This window comes from Mesoplodon mirus, assembly GCF_964341445.2.
Source record: "Mesoplodon mirus genome assembly, chromosome: 3".
NCBI lineage: Eukaryota > Metazoa > Chordata > Mammalia > Artiodactyla > Ziphiidae > Mesoplodon > Mesoplodon mirus.
In genome coordinates this window covers 20166575-20189893 of record NC_138978.1, presented here as the reverse complement: position 1 = coordinate 20189893, position 23319 = coordinate 20166575, and the positions used below count along the sequence as shown (strand labels likewise).

Below are 23319 nucleotides of genomic sequence, written 5' to 3'. Positions count from 1 at the left end.
TTGTCTCAATAATTCCATTTTATCCACTTAGTACTGCAATGTAAATCACTCAATTTACCAATGTATTTCAACAATTAAAACATTTTTATTCCCATTTTTGAAAAAAATAATTCCACTTCAGATAATTTATCCAAAATGAAGAAAATACTTTATCAAGAAACAATGAAATGCCATAACAACAGAAAAAAATGATTAAGTAACAATACACCAGAGGATGAAATGCTATACATATTAAAAATAGTTGTGAAGACTACCAACATAGTAAACAATGTAAAAAAACAAACCCAAGAAGAGTTAACAGCTGTGCCGGAGTGTGTGTGTATCAGTTAAAGAACAAGAAACAAGTGTGTAACGCATCTTATTCAATCTTCACTGCGTCAGGGCACAAGTTAGAATCTAAAACACGTTACAACAGACTTCTGTTCTTCCAAGAAACAACCCTATGTGCTATAAAGGTCAGCAAAATATTTAAGTACCTATTATAGCACTACATTGGATAAGGCAGAAACCCTGTCTTCAAAACATTTTACTAATTTACTGAATGCCTACTCTGTGCCAAACACTATGCTAGATAGCTTGACATACATCACCTTGTATATTTTACTGGCTATAAGCAGAAGAGATTAACACAATTGTAGTCGTCTGCTACAAAATTACACTATAAACTACAAGTTCCACAGATTTTCAAGAGTAATTAATAAAATATGGGGGTGGTCCAGAAGAACGAGAATAAATCTCCAGTTAGACAGAACAGCAGGAGAAAGGGCACAAGTAGCGCTAGCCTGCAAAGTGAAAGAAACACAGACACACATGCACACACAGGATGAGTGCAAGTCATACGGACTGAAAGCCAGCTAAGCAGAGGAACTTTCATTGAACGTGGGTGGGGAACAGGAGGCTACCATTTCTTTCCGATCCATGAACACGTTTTGTTTAGGAATATCAATCTTGTACCTGTATTCCGATGAACTGCCAAAGGTAACCAGATAAAGTACAGGAACTCAGCTAAGAAACTACTTTAATAATCCAAGATTTACATGAAGGACCTGCACTAGCGTAGTAATTGCATGGCAGTAGAGAAGAAACAGTTGACCAGTTTGGGGGTGGAGGGTGGGTTTGTTTAAGGAGGTAGTAAAATAAGAAGGAAGTTTTTTTTTAGTTTGGGAAATTACAGGATAGGTTTGTACCACAGATAAATGGAGAAGTTGGAAAAAGAAATCTTAGGGTCAAGCTGTTATGTCCTTAAAGCACTCTTGTGAGAAAACATGCAAAAGAATAGCCTTTCCAGAATCAGAACACAATAATTTGGTCCTAAGTCTATCAAGGATGAAATCACGTGCCAGTCTGTATGAGAAATCCCACATACAAGCATACATTTGCAGAAAAAAAAAAAGTTACTATATTACCTAGACAACACACACACAGTAAAATGAGTGACAAACTGAGAACCTTTCTTTGAACAGGTTACCAGGTGAGATGCCAACTACAAAACTAACCATGATCATTTAGACTTTGTTACATCTAATGAGGCAGATGTACCTACATTCAGATCATCATACAATCTAGTTTACAAACTACAAGCCATTTTTAAACCAGATTACCAAGATTCTGAATCAAAGCAGCCTACCAATTTTGATGTAAAATCTGTTAACAGGGTGAACTTCTACAGAAGCTTTCAACTGTGTGCTTGAAGAAATAATTTGACAAAGAATCAGAGATGCTATAACATTTGCACTAAATTCTGTGTCAGTGCAGTACAGCTGGCATGACTGCAGGCTGCATAGCAGTGAGTAACAGTATAGTTCTGTTCACTAAAAGAGATCAAGAGAAACAAAAACAACAAAGATAAGAGTTGCAAAGACTGAAAAACAACCAATATGTGTTGGCAACAAATCTGCCTTTTAAAGCACACTTTGCAACCAAAGACAACACCATCAAAGCACAAACTTCTACCCTGATTATCAACTGTTTCTATGGAAATTATATACATACACCGTATTTTGAGAAGCTAAGTTCCTATAATGATATTCCAGATGTATCATGGAATACATTTGTTTAATGTCTATTTTTAAAGACTTCATATAAAATTAAGCAGAACAGTATCTGTCACTGATTAAGAGTGACTACAGTAATTCCCTCTATCCAGAATGCTCTTCCCTGGATGACTCATTCAGTCACATCCCCTACAGATCTTTGCTCAAATGTCATTCTGCAGTTGAGAACTCCTCTACCTTATTTTAAATTGCAACCCAAGTTCTACAAACCCAGAAGCACTCCACTGTACCCTGCCTCTCCTTCTTCATTTTTAGCCAAACACTTATCTCCAACTCACACACTAGTATGTCAATTTCATGAGGGGACAGAGATCTGTTTTGGTCTACTGTATTCACTGCTATATCCCCAATACCTAGAACAGTGACTTTGCACACAAAGGGTTGTTGAATTCACAAATTAATAAAATAGTATGGGTTAGAGATGCAGCAAGTCAAAAAAACTTGTTCTTTGGACTCAGAATATACCCGTTAGTGGGTCCTCTAATCTCCTAAACCCTCATCTATTACTATCTGGATAAACAAAACAAAATTTAATACCCTCTGAGACAGAAGGATTCTATTCCTAAAGCTTAAGTCACTTTCACAGTCTGAATTAGCTAAAGTAGTTAACAGTAAGTGTTTAATAGCCACCCAGCATCATTTTTGGGAATAAATACCCTGTATCATCTCTAGCAACTCTATTCTCTATTCTGTTCTAGTAATGCACAATTCTACAGACTTTTTTGGGGGGGGCCTCATGGCATGCAGGATCTTACTTCCCTGACCAGGGATTGAACCCTCACCCCTTGTAGTGGAAGCACAGAGTCTTAACCACTTGGCCACAAGGGAAATCCCTCTACCAATTTTTAAACTAGCAAAAAAACGATACTTTCCTAGAAGAAGCAGGATCCCCACAAAGTACGTGTATCACATTGTGTTTGCAACTGTATCAGAGTGACATAGTTAATGTAACCAATCTTACATTGTCATTTTATAATTAAAACATGCTTCTAATTTTGGAACAATTCACTCAGATTTAAATCAATTAAAATAGTGTATAATGAACTTAAGGAATCACATAATTGCCAAAAAGTTATCTCCAGAATCTGCATCTTCAAAAAATCTTTGCCATTGATTAGTTCTATTTTAAAAGCTGCTTCTATGTCTTAGGTTTCTTTTTTTAGAGTGCGTGTTTTAATATTTGTAAAGAATCATCTCATCTTCATATTTAAAAAAAAGAGAGGCACCCTGGTGGCGCAGTGGTTGAGAGTCCGCCTGCCGATGCAGGGGATACGGGTTCGTGCCCCGGTCTGGGAGGATCCCATATGCCGCGGAGCGGCTGGGCCCGTGAGCCATGGCCGCTGGGCCTGCGCATCCGGAGCCTGTGCTCCGCAACGGGGGAGGCCACAACAGTGAGAGGCCCGCATACCGCAAAAAAAAAAAAAAAAAAAAGAGAGGCAGAGTGCAAGAGACAGATTTTTTTATAAGAGCAGAAATGATACCAATTTCTCCAACTGAAAGTAGCAGAGGTAAAGAACGTGCCAACAGAAAACAAACTTTTGTATCTTCAACATATGTGTCACATCCAAGACATGAATTAATCTTGCTCCTGAAGAAAAATTACTGAATTACCAAAAAACAATAATTTTTTAAAAAGAACTAAGACAGCCCAACCTAAGTCCTTAACCCCAATCCTGATACACAAAATGATGTCTTTTCCCCACTCTCCCACCTCTCTCAGATAACTATCCAATAATAAGTAAAATGATTTTTCTGTTCCTGGCTCTGATTTAACTAGAACCAAGGACAAGTTTTAAGGCAAATACATCTTCATTTCCATGTAACACATGCAACCAGAAAAAAAAATTAATGTAAAAGATGGGATCTGGGGTGGGTTTTTGTTCTTGTGAGGGAGAACTGGATTGGGCAGTATGTATGACAAGAAAAAGAAGAGGAAATATGTCAAATTATAAAATACAAAAAACTTACAGATTACTACCACAAACTCCTAAAAAACTTCTTGTGTACATTAACAATTATTATTTTTTTAAACACAGAAATTCTTTGAATCGCAAATAAAATAGTTTAAAATTATATGACTTTCAGAGCTTTAAAAAAATGGCTTTGAAATTACTGCAAGCTTTTCAGAATACCGGAAAACAATAAATACCTAAACTAGGATCACTGATCCAAGAACAAAGGAAACTGGAGACAGTGACTCCATTTCAGAAATTTCCTTTGTAGCCACTGGACAATCACTTCCCTAGTCCCTAATAATGGTCTGCTTTTCCCTTCCAATACCTTGCCCCATTTTTAAGTTGAGATGGAGTTACTCCCCCAAAGACACCCCAAAGATGGGTTTTATATGTAAAATGCTAAATTCCATCCCAAGGAACTACATATTAGCAATTTCTTTACAATAGCTCTTGAGCGGGGTTTAGGCCACAGCAAGAATAGATAATCTATGGCCTCTGCTGAAGTCTTTACCTTTCACGTGCCTCATTAACTTGAGAAAATTTTTCCCATTTTCTACCCATAGCAAAGCCACACCAACAGCCCCTGAACCTAATAGAGATTAACAAGCCACGAGACACCAGCATCTCCCAGTCCACTTTCTCAAAGCTTTACAGGGTGTTCCATGGGTGGGGGAGGCAGGGCTGTCATCAAACAAGTTTAAGAAACACTGAATTAGGACTCCCCTGGCAGTCCAGTGGGTTAAGACTCCGCACTCCCACGCAGGGGGGTGCAGATTCCATCCCTGGTCACGGAAGATCTCATACGCCGCATGGTGCAGCCAAAAAAAAAAAAAAAAAAACTGAATTAAACAGATTCTCTAACGATCTAACTTCTATGAACCTTTAATAAACTTACACACATCATGAATTTCCAAGATGGGGATATAATAAGTAGGGTTTCCAATTTATTTGATACCTACCCCCATGGAAATCTCTTCCAGGTATTCTGAAACACACCAGAGAAACAATACCGGCATTATTCTTAAAATTTAAATTATCCCTTAACCCCATCTTCACTGATTATTATAAACTCTTAGGATGAAGTAACATTCCCTTTGGCCTTATGAACAAATAAATCATATGACCTAAAATAATTCAAACATTTTCATAGCTTATATTTTGTAGTATGTATACTATTTGTACACTTTCTGAAACAAATGAAGGTATTAGATATTGATTTAAACCCCAGCACTCAAATATTCACAGGAACTATCCACTCGTTCCTAGTTATCTGATAAATGAAAATTTACATTTTAAAATCTAAGTTTATTTTTAAATCTTACTGTTAATCTTAAACTTCACAATAAAAATATAGTTTTCTGGCAAAGTAATAAGTGATATAGATGGTTTAATTCCACTTCAGAAGATTCTAAAATTGAGCTCCTCTCAAACACCATTCAGCTGGTGAAACAAATACTAGTAACTATAGTGAAGTTGTATTAGGAATGAAAATCCTTGAATCCACACATAACAATGATTCTTTGTTAAGAAACTTTATTCTTTCACTTCCTACTCCTCTTCATCTGCTTTTAAACAGATTTAAAAGCAAACCAAAAAAAAAAAAAATTACAAATATCCTTAAATTGCCTACCAACAAAGCAAATGGATTGTACCTGAAATCTTATGATTTCTTCTACAAAATTTATCATCTCATACTCTTTAACACTAATTAACATGGTATTCTTTCATTCCACCTCCATTTCTCCCTCTAGTTTCATTTGATCTGTTATTCTCAATCTCTTCTGTTTACACAAGGAGTAACAAAAAGTGATCATCTTTTTAGCTGAAAACAATGGCTGTGGCTTAATAACCAACAGTAGACAGCTTCATATTGCCATTTCGGACACAGAGAATGGACACAGGTGTGCCTGAGACACTGATCCCCTGGGGCTGCAACACCTCTAGCAAGCCAAGAATAGTCTTATCCATTTACTCCAGTGTCGCATACAATATTTTTCTGTCTCCCTTGATTTGAAAAGGGTTAGGAAACACTGCTCTAGAGCATACACTGCCACATCAAATAGTGTAAGAAAAAAGAAAAATTAAAGAAAAATTCAATCAAGTCCGTTAGAAATAACAATAATTTTTTCAGGATGGTGGCTATATTAAGACTAGATTTTAGTTATTAACATTTTCCCTTGGGACTTCCCTGGTGGTACAGTGGTTAAGAATCCGCCTGCCTGGGCTTCCCTGGTGGCGCAGTGGTTGAGAGTCCGCATGCTGATGCAGGGGACACGGGTTCGTGCCCTGGTCCGGGAAGATCCCACATGCCGCGGAGCAGCTAGGCCCGTGAGCCACAACTACTGAGCCTGTGCTCTAGAGCCCACGAGCCACAACTACTGAGCCCTTGTGCCACAACTACTGAAGCCCACAGGCCTAGAGCCCATGCTCCACAACAAGAGAAGCAACCACAGTGAGAAGCCCGTGCACCACAATGAAGAGTAGCCCCCTCTTGCTGCAACTAGAGAAAGCCCGTGTGCAGCAACGAAGACCCAACACAGCCAAAAATAAATAAATAAGTAAATGAATTTTTTAAAAAAATTTTCCCTTGAGATTGGAGATTTTGTTTTGTTTTGTTTTTTTGCGGTGTGTGGGCCTCTCACTGCTGTGGCCTCTCCCGTTGCAGAGCACAGGCTCCGGACGCGCAGGCTCAGCGGCCATGGCTCACGGACCCAGCCGCTCCACGGCATGTGGGATCCTCCTGGACCGGGGCACGAACCCGTGTCCCCTGCATCGGCAGGCTGACTCTCAACCACTGCGCCACCAGGGAAGCCCGAGATATGGTTTATTTTAGTAAAAAAAAAAAAAAAAAAAAAAAAAGCAGAAAACATTTTTTACATTTGATCAGCTAAATGCCAACTTTGTATTTCACCTGTTTACATAACCAACAATTATGTGAACGATCCTAATCATATGCTCTTCGTAACAATTAGTTATCCATAAAAAGTTACTGTGTTCAAACATGTAACTGAACTCAAGTTCAAGCAGTTCTAAAACTAGAATTTAAGATTATTTAGTTATTATTAAGTGGGTAATGACTCTTTAGTAACTAAACAACACATTAGTTCCTGATAATGAGCACAGACATGAGGCGACTCTACACAACAGGCAAGAAACTATAATTCATTCCTTTAAAAGCCAAATAGGTTTCACATTCACTTCCTGATTACAATCCTTGCAATAAATTCTGATACGCTGCCTGAAAGAGACCAGGTTATACTTAAGTAGGGGGAAAAACAAAAATAAAGCACTCAACATTTTTTGTGAAATCCAGCAGTCTTAAAGAGGGTGCTTCAAACATCAATGTGCATAAAAATCACTTGGGGATTTTGTTAAAATTCAGATTCTGATTCAGGAGGACTGGGATGGAGCCTGATATTTCTAAGGAGCTCCAAGCTGATGCTTATGCTCCTGGTCCACAGACTATATACTGCATACTTGAGAACTTACACCCCTACTTCCATGACACTGGTTAACATAATGGATAAAAATTTGAAGCAGACACCAATCCTCACCTCATTTAATTTCTATGGTTTCATGAGATTAATCTGGGGGGGATGGTTATTAAACTGTTGATGTTTGAGAAAAACGCAGATAACTTCTGAAAGGTGGGGGCATTAAGAGAGGTTGTAATAATAACAAGGGCAAACACCTACAGAGTACTTACTATATGCCACTGAAATGTCTTAAGTACTTCACTTAGGTTAACTGATTCTCCTAACACTGTGAGGTAGAAACTATTGCCAGACCTATTCTACAGAAGGTAAACTGAGTGACAAAGACTTTACTCAGATTGCATGTAACTAATAAATGCCAGAGCCAGGATTTAAATCCAAGCAGTCTAGTACTAGAGTCTACACTTTTAATCACTATACTAACAGTGTCTCTCCCAAGAACATACAACAGAATTAAAATAGCAAATCCAGGGCTTCCCAGGTGGCGCAGTGATTGAGAGTCCACCTGCCAATGCAGGGGACACGGGTTCGTGCCCCAGTCCAGGAAGATCCCACATGCCACGGAGCGGCTGGGCCTGTGAGCCATGGCCCCTGAGCCTGCGCATCCGGAGCCTGTGGGCCGCAACAGGAGAGGCCACAACAGTGAGGGGCCTGCGTACCGCAAAAAAAAAAAAAAAAAAAAATAGCAAATCCAAATGGCTTACTCTTAAGAGAAAATGATGCAAGTGTTAAAAGTGTAAAAGTGTTAAAGAACAGAGTGAGCAACAGAGGTTCTCTTCAGGTGACTGACAACTGAGGCTTGGTGAACACCATGACTTAACAATATGTAGCATTTTGCTATATTAGAAATTGTTCTGGACTTCAGCATAATAGCTAAATAGTTGAAAAAAAATTTTTTTAATTTTTTTTTTTAATGGGAGACCACTTCGGTGGCAAAAATGGGGTTTCACTTCATGGAATAAGCAGTTTGAGACCAATGTCCCAGGGGCGACTAGTAACGAAGAGTTCTGACATCCAGGACTTATAATAGCAGCAGTGGCAGACATAGCTGAAATGACAAGTAATGAAAATTGCTTTAGCAAAAATATTTTGGACTGAAGGGATGAGTAACTAAAAGTAGAAACGTAGGGGACAAAGCATAACATGACCAGGAATTTGATACTGTTGAGTTGAGGGGAAGAAATGGAAAAACTAAATTGCTATTTCAAACAAAGAAATACAGGAAGGAAATAAACATTAAAGTCTGAATAATTTTTAGGAGAATAAGAACTGGTCATCAGAAAAGATTTTCTAAGCAATGGTTAACTGTTCAGACAGTACAGCTGCAGAAGATATAGGACTAAACAGATGGATACGGTCAAACAAAAGTAGATGAGGAATCATCACTTCAATGAGCCCAAATATGAATATGGCTGACCAAGCACAAAAGAGGTCCCAGGAAACACAGTACACAGGCCTACAGAATATGCAGAAAGTGAAAATATTAACCCTCAGACATCACATTCATTCATTTGACAAACATTTCTTGAGACACATCATGAGTCTGGCACTATTCTAGGTGCCAGGGATACAGGGGTGACCATACCAGGTCAAAAGCCCTGCCTTCATAGACTTACATTCTACTGGGAGAAACTAATAGACTTGGAAGAGAATACTGAATATTGAAAGCCTAGAATGAAGCCCTTTAATATAGGAGAATATACAGATCTATTTACGGGACACAGGTCAACAAAATATTAACCCCTCCTTCCCCAGCAGAGGAAGCTCTGTAGCCTGAAGTGTTCCTCATTAAGCATTCTTTGTCCTCTCAAAAAAGACCCTAAAATGATAAATGTATTTAAAATATATCTACAAATGAAGTACAATTTGACTTTTACTTCCAAGAATGGCTATAAGTAATACTCCCAGACAGGCAGCACAATAAACTGTACTTCAAAGTTTTCCAAATGCAACACTTCTTGGATCAAAACATTTTATTAGTGTAACCATTTTTAAAATAACTGGAAATGCTTCTATAATATACCACAAAATTATAAGCGGAAAAAGTATCCGAATAAAAGAAAACAAATCTTGAATTTACAAAAGAGTCAAGATTTGGGCTTGGTGGACTTTAAAAGAATCTCACCAATATTTGATTTTAGCCCCTGACTACCCTAGGCTGTAACACCTGCCTCAGACTGCCAAAAAATTAAGTTCAACTGAGCACAGGTGTCAGTTATTACGTGCAAAAATTTTAAGAGGCTGTGGCACCTTCTGGGTCTTGTCTACCAACACCTACACACTACAGAAAGCTGATTTAAACCTACCACTTCTTTTAAGTGTTTCTTAACAAGCAATCTGTTCTCTCTATACAAATAAGGAGAAACAATAAGAAAATACTTGTTTCAACATGAACTATCCTTATAACAATGCATTACACAGTTGGATCTCATTTGCTTTACAATGCTAACATTTTTCTGTGCTACAGTACCCTGAATGTACCTAACATTCTGGAGAACAAATACTGTGATCCCCAAAGTCTGAAAATGTTACTCACTTAAGTTTTTTTGGTTAAAAAAACCAAATCCGTTTTTAATTACAAAATTAAAGTGACTAGCAAGCAAAGATTAGGTGTAAAATGAACTGATTCTCTTTTCACCACACCCTTGTCACAAAAAATGCACGAGTGTAGACTTAGGTACATACTCTGAATCAGTAAGTCATATGGGAGAACTTAAACAATCTGGGAATGTCATTTTGGACCAAAGAAATGCTTCCACAAATAAATTAACTTCATTCCAGTACTCAAAGGGATCTTTAAAGTTACTGCCTACGCAAGTGTTGTCTTACTCTTTACTTCCTGGCACAAGCTCATCTTGAGATTTTAAACCTTCCTGGCTTTTAGATGCATATGAGACGGCCAGGATTTCAAAAGATTATCTCTGAATACGATGAAACAGTGAAACAGGCAGATCTGCCACTGGGTGACCCAACCGAGCCAACAAAATGCTGTCTTAATTTAGTGAGTCCCTGACTTGTAGGAGTTAAAAACTCTCACCCCTTATATTGCGATGACGTAATCTTCCCCACTGCATTTCTCTTGGACTTAAAGGGGAGGACAAAAAAAAAAAACGAACAAAGAAAATTTCCCCCTAAAGAGAGGAATTAGGCAAACGGCAGAACGACAGTTTCGGGAGGTGGTTAGGTAACTCCCTGAAAGGGAAGCTTCAGCTGAATAGGCAGGGCGAGTTGGAGAAGGAAATGTAAATGCTATTAGGAACTCGACCTAAGGCAGGAATAAAGGAGACCAGAGAAGCGGTGACCAGGCCCACCCCGCGGGACAAGGCGTCGGGCTGCGGGACCGCTGAGGGAGGCGCGCGGCAAGCAAAGCCCCGGGCCGTCAGCGAGCCGCGCGCTGCCCGGCCGCCACTTCCCCGCCGCGCTCGCAGTCCGCTCCCCTCCCCCCGCTCGCCGCAAAATGTCCGCGGCGGCGCCCGGCGAAGCAGGAAGTCGAAGCCGGGGCGCGGGGGGCAGACCCGGCCTGGGAGTCCGAGTCACCGCCACCGCGCGCACCCCAGGCGCCCGCCAGCGGCTCCGCGGTTCATGGCGCCCCGGACCGCCGCCCGCCCTAGGGGTCCGCGGCGCCGGGGGGAGGGGAGCAGGGTGGTGGGGATGGGTGTGACCCTTTCCTTCCGCCGCTGCCAGGTGACAGCCCGGCCCCGGCCGCGCCCTCGGCCCTGCCCCGGCGTCCCGGCCAAACACCTCTTGCCTGACCTGTGCCCCCCAAGCCTTGCCCCCCGCGACCCCCTCCGCTCCGTCCCCCGACAGAACCCGGACCCGCGCTCGCCCGGACGGCGCCGCGCTCGCCCGGCACCCCGCCCCCACCGCGCGCGCCCCACAATCCCAGGCTTCCAGGGATCCCAAGATGGGGTGTCCCCCCCGGACGGGGAGAGGCCGGGGGCGGCGCGGCGGGGACCGGACTGTGGGGAGGCCGCTCCCGCGGGGAGCCTCGGGCCCCGCACTCACCTCAGCTCCTCCGCCGGGGCGTTGGCAGCAGTGCGCGGGGTCTCCTCGGCTGCCGGACAGGGGCACGCGCCTGACGTCAGCACGCAAGACACGCACGGTTGGGTGCCCGCGGAAAAGGGAGGGACCGGGAGGCGAAAAGAGGCAGAGCGGTTCCGGGCGGGGCCTGAACTCCTCCCCTGCCCGGGTTCTGGCCGTCTAACGCGCACGCGCCACCCAGCGCCGCTTGCTAGTTGGTGGCTGGTGTCCGTAACTCTCCAGTGGTTCCGCTGAATTTGTAATAATGCTATAAACTGTCGTTTGCGAAGCGCTTCCACTAACAGGTCATTTGATCCTTGCAACCTTACGAAGTTTTATCATCCCGATTTTGCAGAGAAGACAGTGGCTACTCAAACAGGGGCAGTGACTTGCCCGAGATCACACTACAAGTGGACGGCCTCCTGACTCCCCAGGCCTGTAATAACTGCGCCTTGGCGTGAGAGCTGAGGGCTAGCTTCTCATCTCTGCCAACAACCCACTGTCCCTCGCTCCAACCATATAGGTCGTCTTTTGGTTTAGAGACTTCCTCCCCACCGGAAGGCCTCGCACTCACCGTTTCTCCTGGCTTCCTCCTCTTCAGCCCTTCCTTTGGCTTTCAGCCTTCAAATGTCACTGCCTTCCTGATCATCCTATCCACACAGCACCTGTTTATCATGTGTCTTTCCGGCTAGTGTGCAAACTTCAGGAGAATAGGAACCTTCTCTGTCTTTTCTCAGATGTTTCCCAGTGTTAGAGGGAAATAGCTTATCTTAATAATAGTTCGTTTATTGATGACTACTACAGTTAGTTGGCCAAGAAAAACACCTATTTCCAATATAGTTAAAAGTCTTTTGGACTTTTTAATTACACAAAAAGAATAACTACATTTTTTGAGTGTTTACTATAGGTATGGTGCTAACAGGTTTGCATGTAATAGTAGGTAATGTAAAATTCATAACCACCCTATAAGTTAAGAACTATTACCCCCACTTATTGATGCATGAAGGTGTTAAGGGACTTACCCAATGTCACCGAGCCAGGCAGTAGCAGAGCTAGGTCTTGAACCCAAGAGGCTGGCTCTAGTTTACCTACATACTACCTAGCAGGTGTATTGCAAAGAAATCAGAAGATAAGCTTCAGCTGTAGTACTACCCCTAGTGATGCCAACTATTAGCATTTTGGTGTACACCTTTCCACATATTCATAGATGTAGATACATGTATACACATTTGTTGCACAAAGACAGATTGTACTCTGCATTTCTCTCTCAAAACTACATTGAGAGCATCTGTCCACGTCAAATAAAGCATCATTTTTAAAGGCTGCATTCTACTATATGGGCATTACAATGTTTATTCAATCAATCTCCTACTGTTGGAATTTAGGTTATTTTTGGCTACTGTAAATTTTTGACTCTTGTAAAAATGCATGAGCTTAATTTCTTAAACTTGAGGGAAAACTGGTTGTTTTCTCCCCCTGCAAGACCAGTTGGCAGTAACCTTTCCTCCATCCCATCTCACAATTCCATCAGTGTCCCCAGACGGTGTCTGCCCTTTCCATCAGCAGCAATATCTCGTGAGGTGTCACCCAACCCACTTGGCTTTTCCTGCCTTTATTCTGAAGACAAGGACTCACTTAGCACTTTGTCTATCATGTTGTCAGGTTTTTGTCAGAAGGACCCTCCCCAACATTTTCACAGCCCCCAAGGCAATAGCGTTACTATTTGACCCCAGTCTACACCTTCCCCTGCTGCCAGCCCAGACCCCCACCTCCTAGTGCCCCTTCCCCACAGCACCACTGGCTGCAGCTGCTTCATATTGGCAGAAGGCGCAGCCTGTGGGGCTCCAGGCCTCCTTCCCCTGTGGTTACCAGCCCAGGGTCTGTTCCTTCTTCCTTTGGTAACAGCACTTCCAGTTCTCCTGGGGCAACCCTTCCCCCAGTTCTCAATCCCTGTGGCTCTGTAGGAGATGTCTACCCCTAGCTGCAGGGATAGACATGTGACCCATGCTTGGCCAATCAGCATTTTAGAGAGCTCTCTTGCCACAGCATCTCAGCAATGGGCGTATGACACAATGAGAACCACTGAGCCTTAGGTCAATTCTGAGCCTTTGATCATCACTGTCCAGTTGAATGAATCTATCTTCTGAGGGCAGGATGTACTCATGGCACTGCTGGCGGCCACCTTCCCACTGTAAGGCGAGAGACTACCTGAGAATGAGTCCAGGATGGAGGGCAAAACAGAGCTGAGAGATGGGACAGTGAAACCAAGTCCTAGGAGCATTGTTTGAGCCCTTAGATCCAGTCTTGCTTCAATTTTCAGTCATATTAGCCGATAAATTCCCTCTACTGCCTGCAGTGGAAGCCCAAAGTCCTAACCACTGGACTGCCAGGGAATTCCCTGGATCTCAATTCTTATTAGGTCACTTCCCAGTTCAGGAAACCATGTTTTCTCCTTTGCCTTCAAAATAAAATTCAAAGTCCTTTAGCCAGGTATTCTATGTCCTCCATGATCTGGCACCAACTTGTCTTTTCAAAGTTATTTCCCTTTCCCTTCTGTATTAGTCAGAGTTCTCCAGAGAAACAGAACCAATAGGAGATTAGATAGATAGATACATAAATAGATAGACAGAGATCTACATCTACCTACATCTATAGTATTTATCTATATTTCCCCTTAGATATCTATCTATCTACCTGAAGAGATTTATTATACACAATTTATCACACAATTATGGAAGCTGATAAGTCCCAAGATCTTCAGGGTGAGTTGGCAAGCTGGAGACCCAGGAACTGGTATAGTTCCAGTCCAAGTCCGACAGCCTAAGAACCAGAAGAGCCAATGTTTCAGTTGCAGTCCAGTGGCCAGCAGGCTTAAGACCCAGGAAAAATCAATGTTTCAGTTTGAGTCCAAAGCCAGGAAAAATTCTTCCTTACTCAAGGGTGGGTCAGCTTTTTGTTCTATTTAGGCCTTCAACTGATTGGACGAGGCCCACCACATTAGGGAGTGCAATCTTCTCTACTCAGATATTAATATCATCCAGACACATCCAAAATAATGTTTGACCAAATATCTCAGCACCCCATGGCCCAGTCAAGTAGATATATAAAATTAACCATCACAGGACTTCCCTGGTAGAGCAGTGGTGAAACAATCCACCTGCCAATGCAAGGGACACAGGTTCGATCCCTGGTCTGGGAAGATCCCACGTGCTGCGGAGCAACTAAGCCTGTGTGCCGCAGCTACTGAGCCTGTGCTCCAGAGCCCGTGGGCCACAACTACTCAGCCCGCGCTCCACAACTACTAAAGCCCACGCACCCTAGAGCGTGCATGCCACAACTACTGAGCCCATGTGCTGCAACTACTGAAGCCCGCGCACCTAGGGCCCGTGCTCCGCAACAAGAGAAGCCATTGCAATGAGAAGCCCGCGCATGGCAGCAAAGAGTAGCCCCTGCTCGCCACAACTAGAGAAAGCCTGGGAGCAGCAACAAAGACACACGCAGCCAAAAATTTTTTTAAAGAAAATAATTTTAAAAAAATAATAAAATAAAATAAATCATCACAACTTCCATCACACACCTTATGCTGAAGCTAGACTAAATTACTTAGTATTGTGCATGCAGGTACCATGATTTCTGGTCTCTGTGCCCCTGCTCATGCTGTTTCCCTTGCCAAGAACAGCTTTCCTGATCATCCAACCTACCTGTCAAGTCCCACTCTCCTTTCCACTGCGAACTGTACCTTTTGCCAACACTGTCCTTGTGTCCCTTCCCACCTCTGTGACTCTGCAGATTCAATGGTTCCCTTCTCTGTTTGCCAAACTCCTTTTTTTCAAGGACTAGCCTAGATCTCGGCTCTGAAAGCTTCGCTGACAACCCCAGGCACCAATTATTCCCATTACACTTGGTATTTAAAGCATACATATTGGAATCGTCTGTATCTGTGCTAACTAAACCATTAGGCCATGAGCAGGCAGGGGCCTTATCTTATTCATTGTTGTTTCCTTTTACCTAATTTCCTGGCACTCTGCCAGCCCTCAAAAATGTTTGATAAATAATGAATGAATGAGAATCATCCACCTCTTCCACAAAGCCCGCTCTGCTTCTTGCCACCAAAAGTGATCTCTGCCTCTTCTAAACTCCCATAGCACTTATCTGAGGATTTCTTTGGGCCTCACCCTCTTCTGTGATGTTTACCCATGCTTTCTCTTCCTGACTGTAAGCTCCCAACGGCAGGCTCAATTTGGGGTGCATCTTCATACCCCTGAGACTGCTCTTCGGGCTTCCCTGGTGGTGCAGTGGTTGGGAGTCCGCCTGCCGATGCAGGGGACACGGGTTCGTGCCCCGGTCTGGGAAGATCCCAAATGCCGCGGAGCGGCTGGGCCCGTAAGCCATGGCCGCTGAGCCTGCGCGTCCGGAGCCTGTGCTCCGCAACGGGAGAGGCCACAACAGTGAGAGGCCCACGTATGGAAAAAAAAAAAAAAAAAAAAAGACTGCTCTTCAGGTGCCTTAAATGTAGTGAGCACTTAAACAGCAGCTGAATGAGAGAAGCCTCAACACTGCATTCTCTGCCAAATGCCAAAGAACGCAAATCCTCTACCTTCTCCCCAGAGCCTGCCAAGATTGCTACAGGAGGCTCCATATTAAAGAGGCTCTCCTTTGTGGCCTTCAGTCTTAGGATTTACACGAGAAAATCCTAATTTAAGACTTTCTATGCGGGGACTTCCTTGGTGGTGCAGTGGTTAAGAATCCGCCTGCCAATGCAGGGAACAGGGGTTGAAGCCCCAGTCCGGGAAGATCCCCCATGCCGCGTGTGCCACCACCACTGAGCCTGCGCTCTAGAGCCCGTGTGCCACAACCAGTGAGCCCGCGAGCCACAACTAGCGAGCCCGTGTTCCACAACTACTGAAGCCTGTGCGCCTCAAACCTGTGCTCCACAACAAGAGAAGCCACCACGATGAGAAGCACATCCACTGCGACGAAGAGTAGCCCCCATTCACCACAACTAGAGAAAGCCCGCATGCAGCAACAAAGACCCAATGCAGCCAAAAATATTTAAATAAACAAATAAATAAATAAATTTATTTAAAAAAAACTTTCTGTGCGATTCATAGGCAATAAAATTATCAAGAAAATCAAGGAAGTGATTATTGTAAAAATCCGGCTACTGGCTGCCTGTAAAGGAGGTTGTAACCTGGAATGGATGGGGGAGTGCAGGGTTGGGGGGGTGGTGTTGACAGTGTTCTATTTCATGACCTGGGTGATGATTACATGGATGTTTGCTTTATAAGCATTCATTGTACTGTACATGTGTTTTACCAGCTTTTTTCTCATGTGTAACATTTCATAAAAATTAAGGTTAGAAATAATTAAATAAAACAAAAATAAAGTCTCACTGGTGTTACTAGAAGGCTGATGTTGTTGTGTAAATTTCTATCACTCAGACGCAAGCCTTCCCTTCCATTCTGATTTACTGGCTGGTCTTTCCCTCCTCTGACTGGTCACGGCCCAGGCCTTGCCAGCAGCTCCAATTTTGCTGCTAGGACTCCAGATATACTCCTGCTTTGGCCTGCCACACCTTAGGGGGCTAGAGCTGCTGCAGCTGCAGCCTACTCCAAGGGCTTCAACCTCACCTCCTGCCCTTTCTGCAGCCCCTCCTGCCGCTCAGCCTTCCTCCTCCACTTTGTGCCACATCATTATGCTTGTCCAGGGACCTGGACCCTTCTTGGAGTCAGAGAAAGGAGAGGAACTGACCGAACCTGTTTCCTACTTGCCTTTTCTCTAACCGGCCCAGGCTTGCCTCCTTCCCTTCATCTCTGTTACACATCTCTGGTGGAGATAATCTGGGTCACTGAAGAAGGGTGGATGAGATGAGATAGGGAAGAGAAAAACCTAGAAACAACTGAGCAACTTCTTCCCCATCCGGTAGGGTTTGGTAAGAACCCAGAGGCACAATGGCACAATGATGAAGTTTTAACTTGAAAATGACCTGAGAATCACTCATGTGGACTAACTGGTCATGGGCACGTTGTCGCCAATATTCAACAGTCAGTAGGTGTCTATTATGTACTAGGTACCTTGGAGGCAAAGGTGAACAATAGCCCCCTGCTTAACCCCTTCAGTGGCTTCTCCTGGCTCCTGCCCATCTCTCCGACCTCCTCTGGACCACCCACTCACTCACTCACTGGGCTCCAGCTACGTTGCCCTCTTTGTTATTGCTCAGACACATCTGAGCTTCCTGTGCCTACCCCAGAGCCTTGTGCTTGCCGTTCTCTCTCCTGTTCCGCACGTACCTGCTCCTTTCCACCCACAGGTCTTTGCTCAAATATCACCTCTTCAAGAAGACCTCCTCCCCACCCAGCTTCAGTGGCACCTCCAACCCACTCTCACACCACACGGCTTTACTTCCTTCCTAGAGCTTATCACTATCCAAAATGATCTCACCTCTTTATTTTTCTTATTATCTGTCTCTTCCCATTAAAAAGTAAATTCAAGGCTTCCATCACCACTGTACCCTCAGTGCTAGAATATAGTGCACACTCATAAATGACTGTTGAAAAAAATACAATGAATGAAGAAGATACAATCCCTGCTCAAAGAATTAAGATCATGTAGTGGGACAAATAATCAAAATAAGTGCTACTATGAGGTATGCACAAGGATCTGGGGGAATAAGAAGCGTATTCACAATAGTTGTATGTAATATTTATTAAGTACTTCCTAAGTTCCAGGTATTGTGCTAAGTATTTAATATGTATTATCTCATTTGAAATTCGCAAGAACTCTGGAATATAGAAACCCTGATCTCCAACAAAAATGAGGAATGGGGGCGTCCCTGGTGGCGCTGTGGTTGAGAGTCCGCCTGCCGATGCAGGGGACATGGGTTCGTGCCCCGGTCCGGGAAGATCCCACATACCACGGAGCGGCTGGGCCCGTGAGCCATGGTCGCTGAGCCTGTGTGTCCGGAGCCTGTGCTCCGCAACGGGAGAAGCCACAACAGTGAGAGGCCCGCATACTGCAAAAAAAAAAAAAAAAAAATGAGGAATGAAGAGGCTAGTAACACGTAGCCAAAGTCATACAGCTGGTAGGTGGATTCAAACCCAGAGGTGATCAAGAAAGATTTCCCAAAGGAGCGAGGTTTAATCTGAGTCTAGACGACTTGCACAGACTGGTCAGGCCAGGGTGGGGCGTGCTGACAGAACAGAAAGATCCCTGGTAGAAAGAACAGGCATGTCAGGTTCACAGGCATGGAAAAGCAGGATGCTCAGGGGACAGATGAATTGTGCAGACATAATGTTGAACATAAGAAGCCGGACACAAAAGGGTATATACTGTATTACTCCACTCGGTTCAGAAACAGGCAACACTACTCTAGAGCAATAGAAATCATAACAGTTACTTTTTGGGGGGGGTTGATGACTAGGAAAGGGCATGAGGGAGACTTCTAGGGAGCTGTTTAAATTCTGTATCTTCATCTGGAAGGTGGTTAGAGGAGTATGCCCACTTTGGATAAATTCATTGAGTTGTACCATTAAGATGTGCACTTTACAGGATGCGTGCTACATTTAAACCTTAAAAATTAAAGGTCACTACATCAGTAGTATTGGCCTAAAAACTAAAACACTTGGGATTTTTTTTAAGAAATGTGGAATTTTTTCAATGATGAGGTTTAATGCCTGTGGATAAGGTAAGCAATGAGGAGAGAGATGGGGAGGAATGGGAAGATAAAAAACAGGATTTTATGTGGAGAAATGAGAAGACAGAGCTGTTTGAGAGAGGGGCTCAGAAGGAAAGAACAAGATCAAAGGGACAGCTGAGAAGGAATCACTCACTGAATCTTCCCTTAGCCAAGCAGATTCAGATACAATAACATTTATTGAATATTTCTGTGCTTTCGGTACTGTGCTAGGGTGACCTGGGCTGGGAATGAGACAGAAACGAGACAGGTGTGGGAACTGGAGCTCAGAGAGGTGACATGACTTGTCTGAGATCACACACCTCATAAGTGCTGGAGTTACCTTTGTTAGAAACATCCCATTTGTGCTGGATCCTAAGACAGGGCTCCAAAACACTTAAGTACTGGCCCCAATTGAAGGCGGAGTTTTGGCTCAGAGGAAGTGAAGGGGAGGCCCTGGCTGCTTTGGTGGTGGTGGTGGCTTCCTGCCCAGAAGACACACCCAGCTTCAAAATCACTATTCTGGGCAGTCAGGTTGTTGCTAGGCACCAAGGGGGCCCTGGAGCTTTCAAGCAGAGCCAGCCAAAGGCAGTTAACCTCACCTCACTGCAATGTCAGGTACAGAACAGAGAAGAAAGCCGGCCACCCCAGTGAAGCCTGAGTGAAGCCTTCTTCTTTCGGGGGGTCTTATTTTCATCATCATCTCCAGCTTTAAACAGGAATTAATAATCTCCCTCCCCCCGCCCCCAATGAAATGCTTGTTTCCCATGAATTCTAGTTATTTGTGTCCACTAGAAGGAAACCCCTTAAGTCAGGCAGCAACCATGTGTCTCCTACAAAAATTAAGCTATTCCTAGAAGATCAGTCATGTGCAGGTCCTGTGTTGGAGGCCAAGAGCAGAGATTCCCTCTACGTGGGGTTCACAATCTGCTTGGGGACACAAACTAGGCACCGCATTACAGTGTGAGACTTAGAACAGGGCATGGCACATTGGGTACACAATGCATATTATGGCACATTGGGTACACAATGCATATTCACTGAATGAACAGGGACTTAGAACTTAAACTTAAAGGGAAGGTGTTATAGGAGCTCACAAGAGGGATTCAAATGCTGATTCAAGACAGAAATCAAAGGCGGCTTCACGAAGGTGACCATGGCTATCTGCATCACATAGAATGAATAGGAGTAGGCTGGCAAAGATCAGGGGAGGCGTAGAGATGGGGCATTTCGGGCCAAGGGAAAATGGCCAATAAATGCATGGTGGTGGGTGGAAAATGCTTAGCAAAATAGTCAACTCATTGTCAAGGGCATTGTACTGAGCTGCCTGTGGAAACTGACCACACATGGTGCTCCTAGGAAGGCCAGTTACACTTGAATTCTCCAGCCGCCACCACCGTTTTCATGCACTCCTCATGGCCCCCACACCCCACCCCCCGAGTTGGCTTCCTTTCCAGCAGCCAGGGCCTGGCACCCACTCACTGCTCAGGGAGTAGCTGCCCAACAGATGACATATTTTTCCATGGCTCTAGCCAGTTGCTAGGAATCTCATATTACCTTGTGGTCAGAACACTGGTTTTCACCAGTAGCCATCTGGCAGGAGCATTTTTCAATAACTAGAGGCAAATATTCTCTTGTGGAACTGGAGTCAATATAATCACAAAGGGGAAATTAGACACGAGACATTTTAGAAATGCTTCCCGCTAGTTCCTCTACATTGTCCTCCTCTTGCCCTGTCACTCACAGAATTTAAAGTGTTTAAGGTCCTTTAGAACTGGGGTCTAGATTGACTCAGAAATGACAATGACTGGCATTGGTGATAACTACTCTGCTGGGTGAAGGCACAGGAATCATCTTGGAGACAGAGAGAGGGAATGACTGTACTCCAAATCCCCGCAGGGCTCTTGAAACACTTAAAGTTGGTTTACTCCTTAGTATCCAGGCAGTGTGACCTCATGGCAAGGGCCTGGGACTAGAGCCAGACGAAATGGAGATGAACTCAAGCTTCTCCTCTTACTGGGTTGGTTTGGGGTAAGGATTTGCATCTGTAAGTTCACTTCCATGAGAAAGCGTTGGTACCACAGGGTTGCTGGGAGACAGCGCTGGGCATTGTGCCAGTTCTGGTTTGAGGTTCTGGTTCTGTAATTTACCTCTCTAAACTTCACTTATGCTTTGGAGATTTGACTCCATACCTGAATCCTCTACCTTGCTTTTTTTTTTAAATATTTTATTTTTGGCTGAGGTGGGTCTTCGTTACTGCGCACAGGCTTTCTCTGGTTGCAGTGAGTGGGGGCTGCTCTTCGTTGTAGTGCGCGGGCTTCTCATTGTGGTAGCTTCTCCAGTTGCGGAGCACCAGCTGTAGGTACGCGGGCTCAGTAGCTGCAGGATCAGTAGTTGTGGCGCACGGGCTGAGTTGCTCTGAGGCATGTGGGATCTTCCCAGACCAGGGATCAAACCCGTGTCCCCTGCACTGGCAGGCGGTAAACCTCTGTATGTTGACAGCAAAAGACAGCTAAGGGTTATTGGACATGAAAAATATACATACTAAACATGCATAACATATTTTGTGTAAATAAAAAGGGATATACGGGGATGTCGGGCCAGTGGTTAAGACTCTGGACTTCCACTGCAGGGGGCGTGGGTTTGATCCCTGGTTGGGGAGCTAAGACCCCACATGCTACACGGCATGGCCAAAAACAAAAAGGGGGGAGGGGATATACATATTTGTGTGCACATGCATGTATATCTGCTTACATAATTTATATTTTCTGGAAGGATGCATAAGAAACTTAATGGGAAGAGATCCTTTAAATTTTCCATTTATACCCTTCTATACTATTGGACTTTTCTATACACACGCAAATGTATTTTATAACCTTAAAAAATGTCAACAGGAGGGCTTCCCTGGTGGCGCAGTGGTTGAGGGTCCACCTGCCGATGCAGGGGACACGAGTTCATGCCCCGGTCCAGCAAGATCCCACATGCCGTGGAGCGGCTGGGCCCATGAGCCTTGGCCGCTGGGCCTGCGCGTCCGGAGCCTGTGCTCCCCAACGGGAGAGGCCACGACAGTGAGAGGCCTGCGTACCGCAAAAAAAAAAAAATGTCAACAGGAGTTACCATTTGGACCCTTTTTGGTTTTTTCATATTTTGTGTGTGAAATGAATCTAAGAAATGTTATTTTAAATGGTAACATAAAGATGAGAAAAGCCAAAGAAACGTCTTGCACACAGGAGACTGCAGACATGATGGAAAAAGCCCAAGGCTAAGGGGACAGAAATCCAAGGCTCAGATTCTAGCTCTACCACTTATGAGCCAAAATACTTAACTGCTGGTTCTCAGTTTTCTCATCTGTAGAGCAGGTGTATTTACCTAAATAGGTAACCTCACATGAGTTAGGATTAAATGAATCAAGAGTGCATCTAGTCTAGATCCCGGCACACAGTCAACCATCCCAATAAAACATTCTCAAAGTTGGAGGCATAGTATTAATCTTCCTACCAAAACTCTTTTTAAGATTTGCCAGAGTAAGTGGCATTACCCAAACACATAAAGGAAACATATTGTACAACAGGGGGAATATAGCCAATATTTTGTAATAACTGTAAGTGTAAAATAACCTTTAAACATTGCATAAGAATTTTTTTTAATTAAAAAAGAAAAAAGGGGCTTCCCTGGTGGCGCAGCAGTTGAGAGTCCGCCTGCCGACACAGGGGACACGGGTTCGAGCCCTGGTCTGGGAAGATCCCACATGCCGCGGAACGGTTAGGCCCGTGAGCCATGGCCGCTGAGCCTGCGCGTCCGGAGCCTGTGCTCCGCAACGGGAGAGGCCACAACAGTGAGAGGCCCACGTACCGCAAAAAAAAAAAAAAAAAAAAAAAAGAAAAAAGAAAAAAGGAACCATAAAGCCCAATTCATACAACTTTCCCAATAGCTTTCTCAATTCAACATTAACCTTAAGAGACCATGGGGGCTTCCCTGGTGGCGCAGTGGTTGAGAGTCCACCTGCCGATGCAGGGGACACGAGTTTGTGCCCCGGTCCGGGAGGATCCCACATGCCGCTGAGCCTGCGCGTCCGGAGCCTGTGCTCCGCAACCGGAGAGGCCGCGACCATGAGAGGCCCGCAT

The 23319-nt window shown here is 44.0% G+C and overlaps 1 protein-coding gene across 3 annotated transcripts in view; it reads right to left on the bottom strand.

Moving 5' to 3' along the window:
• CDC42 (cell division cycle 42) overlaps nucleotides 1–11609 on the bottom strand; it is a 46335-nt gene extending 34726 nt beyond the window's left edge. The window contains exon 1 of one of the 3 annotated variants that reach the window (XM_082615638.1): nucleotides 11509–11609. The gene's annotated coding sequence lies outside the window, so the exon portion shown is untranslated. Of the gene's footprint in view, nucleotides 1–10540; nucleotides 10565–11508 lie in introns of those variants that run through there. The other 2 variants (XM_082615636.1, XM_082615637.1) reach the window with 2 other exon arrangements.
• Between the last annotated feature and the right edge of the window lie 11710 nt (nucleotides 11610–23319).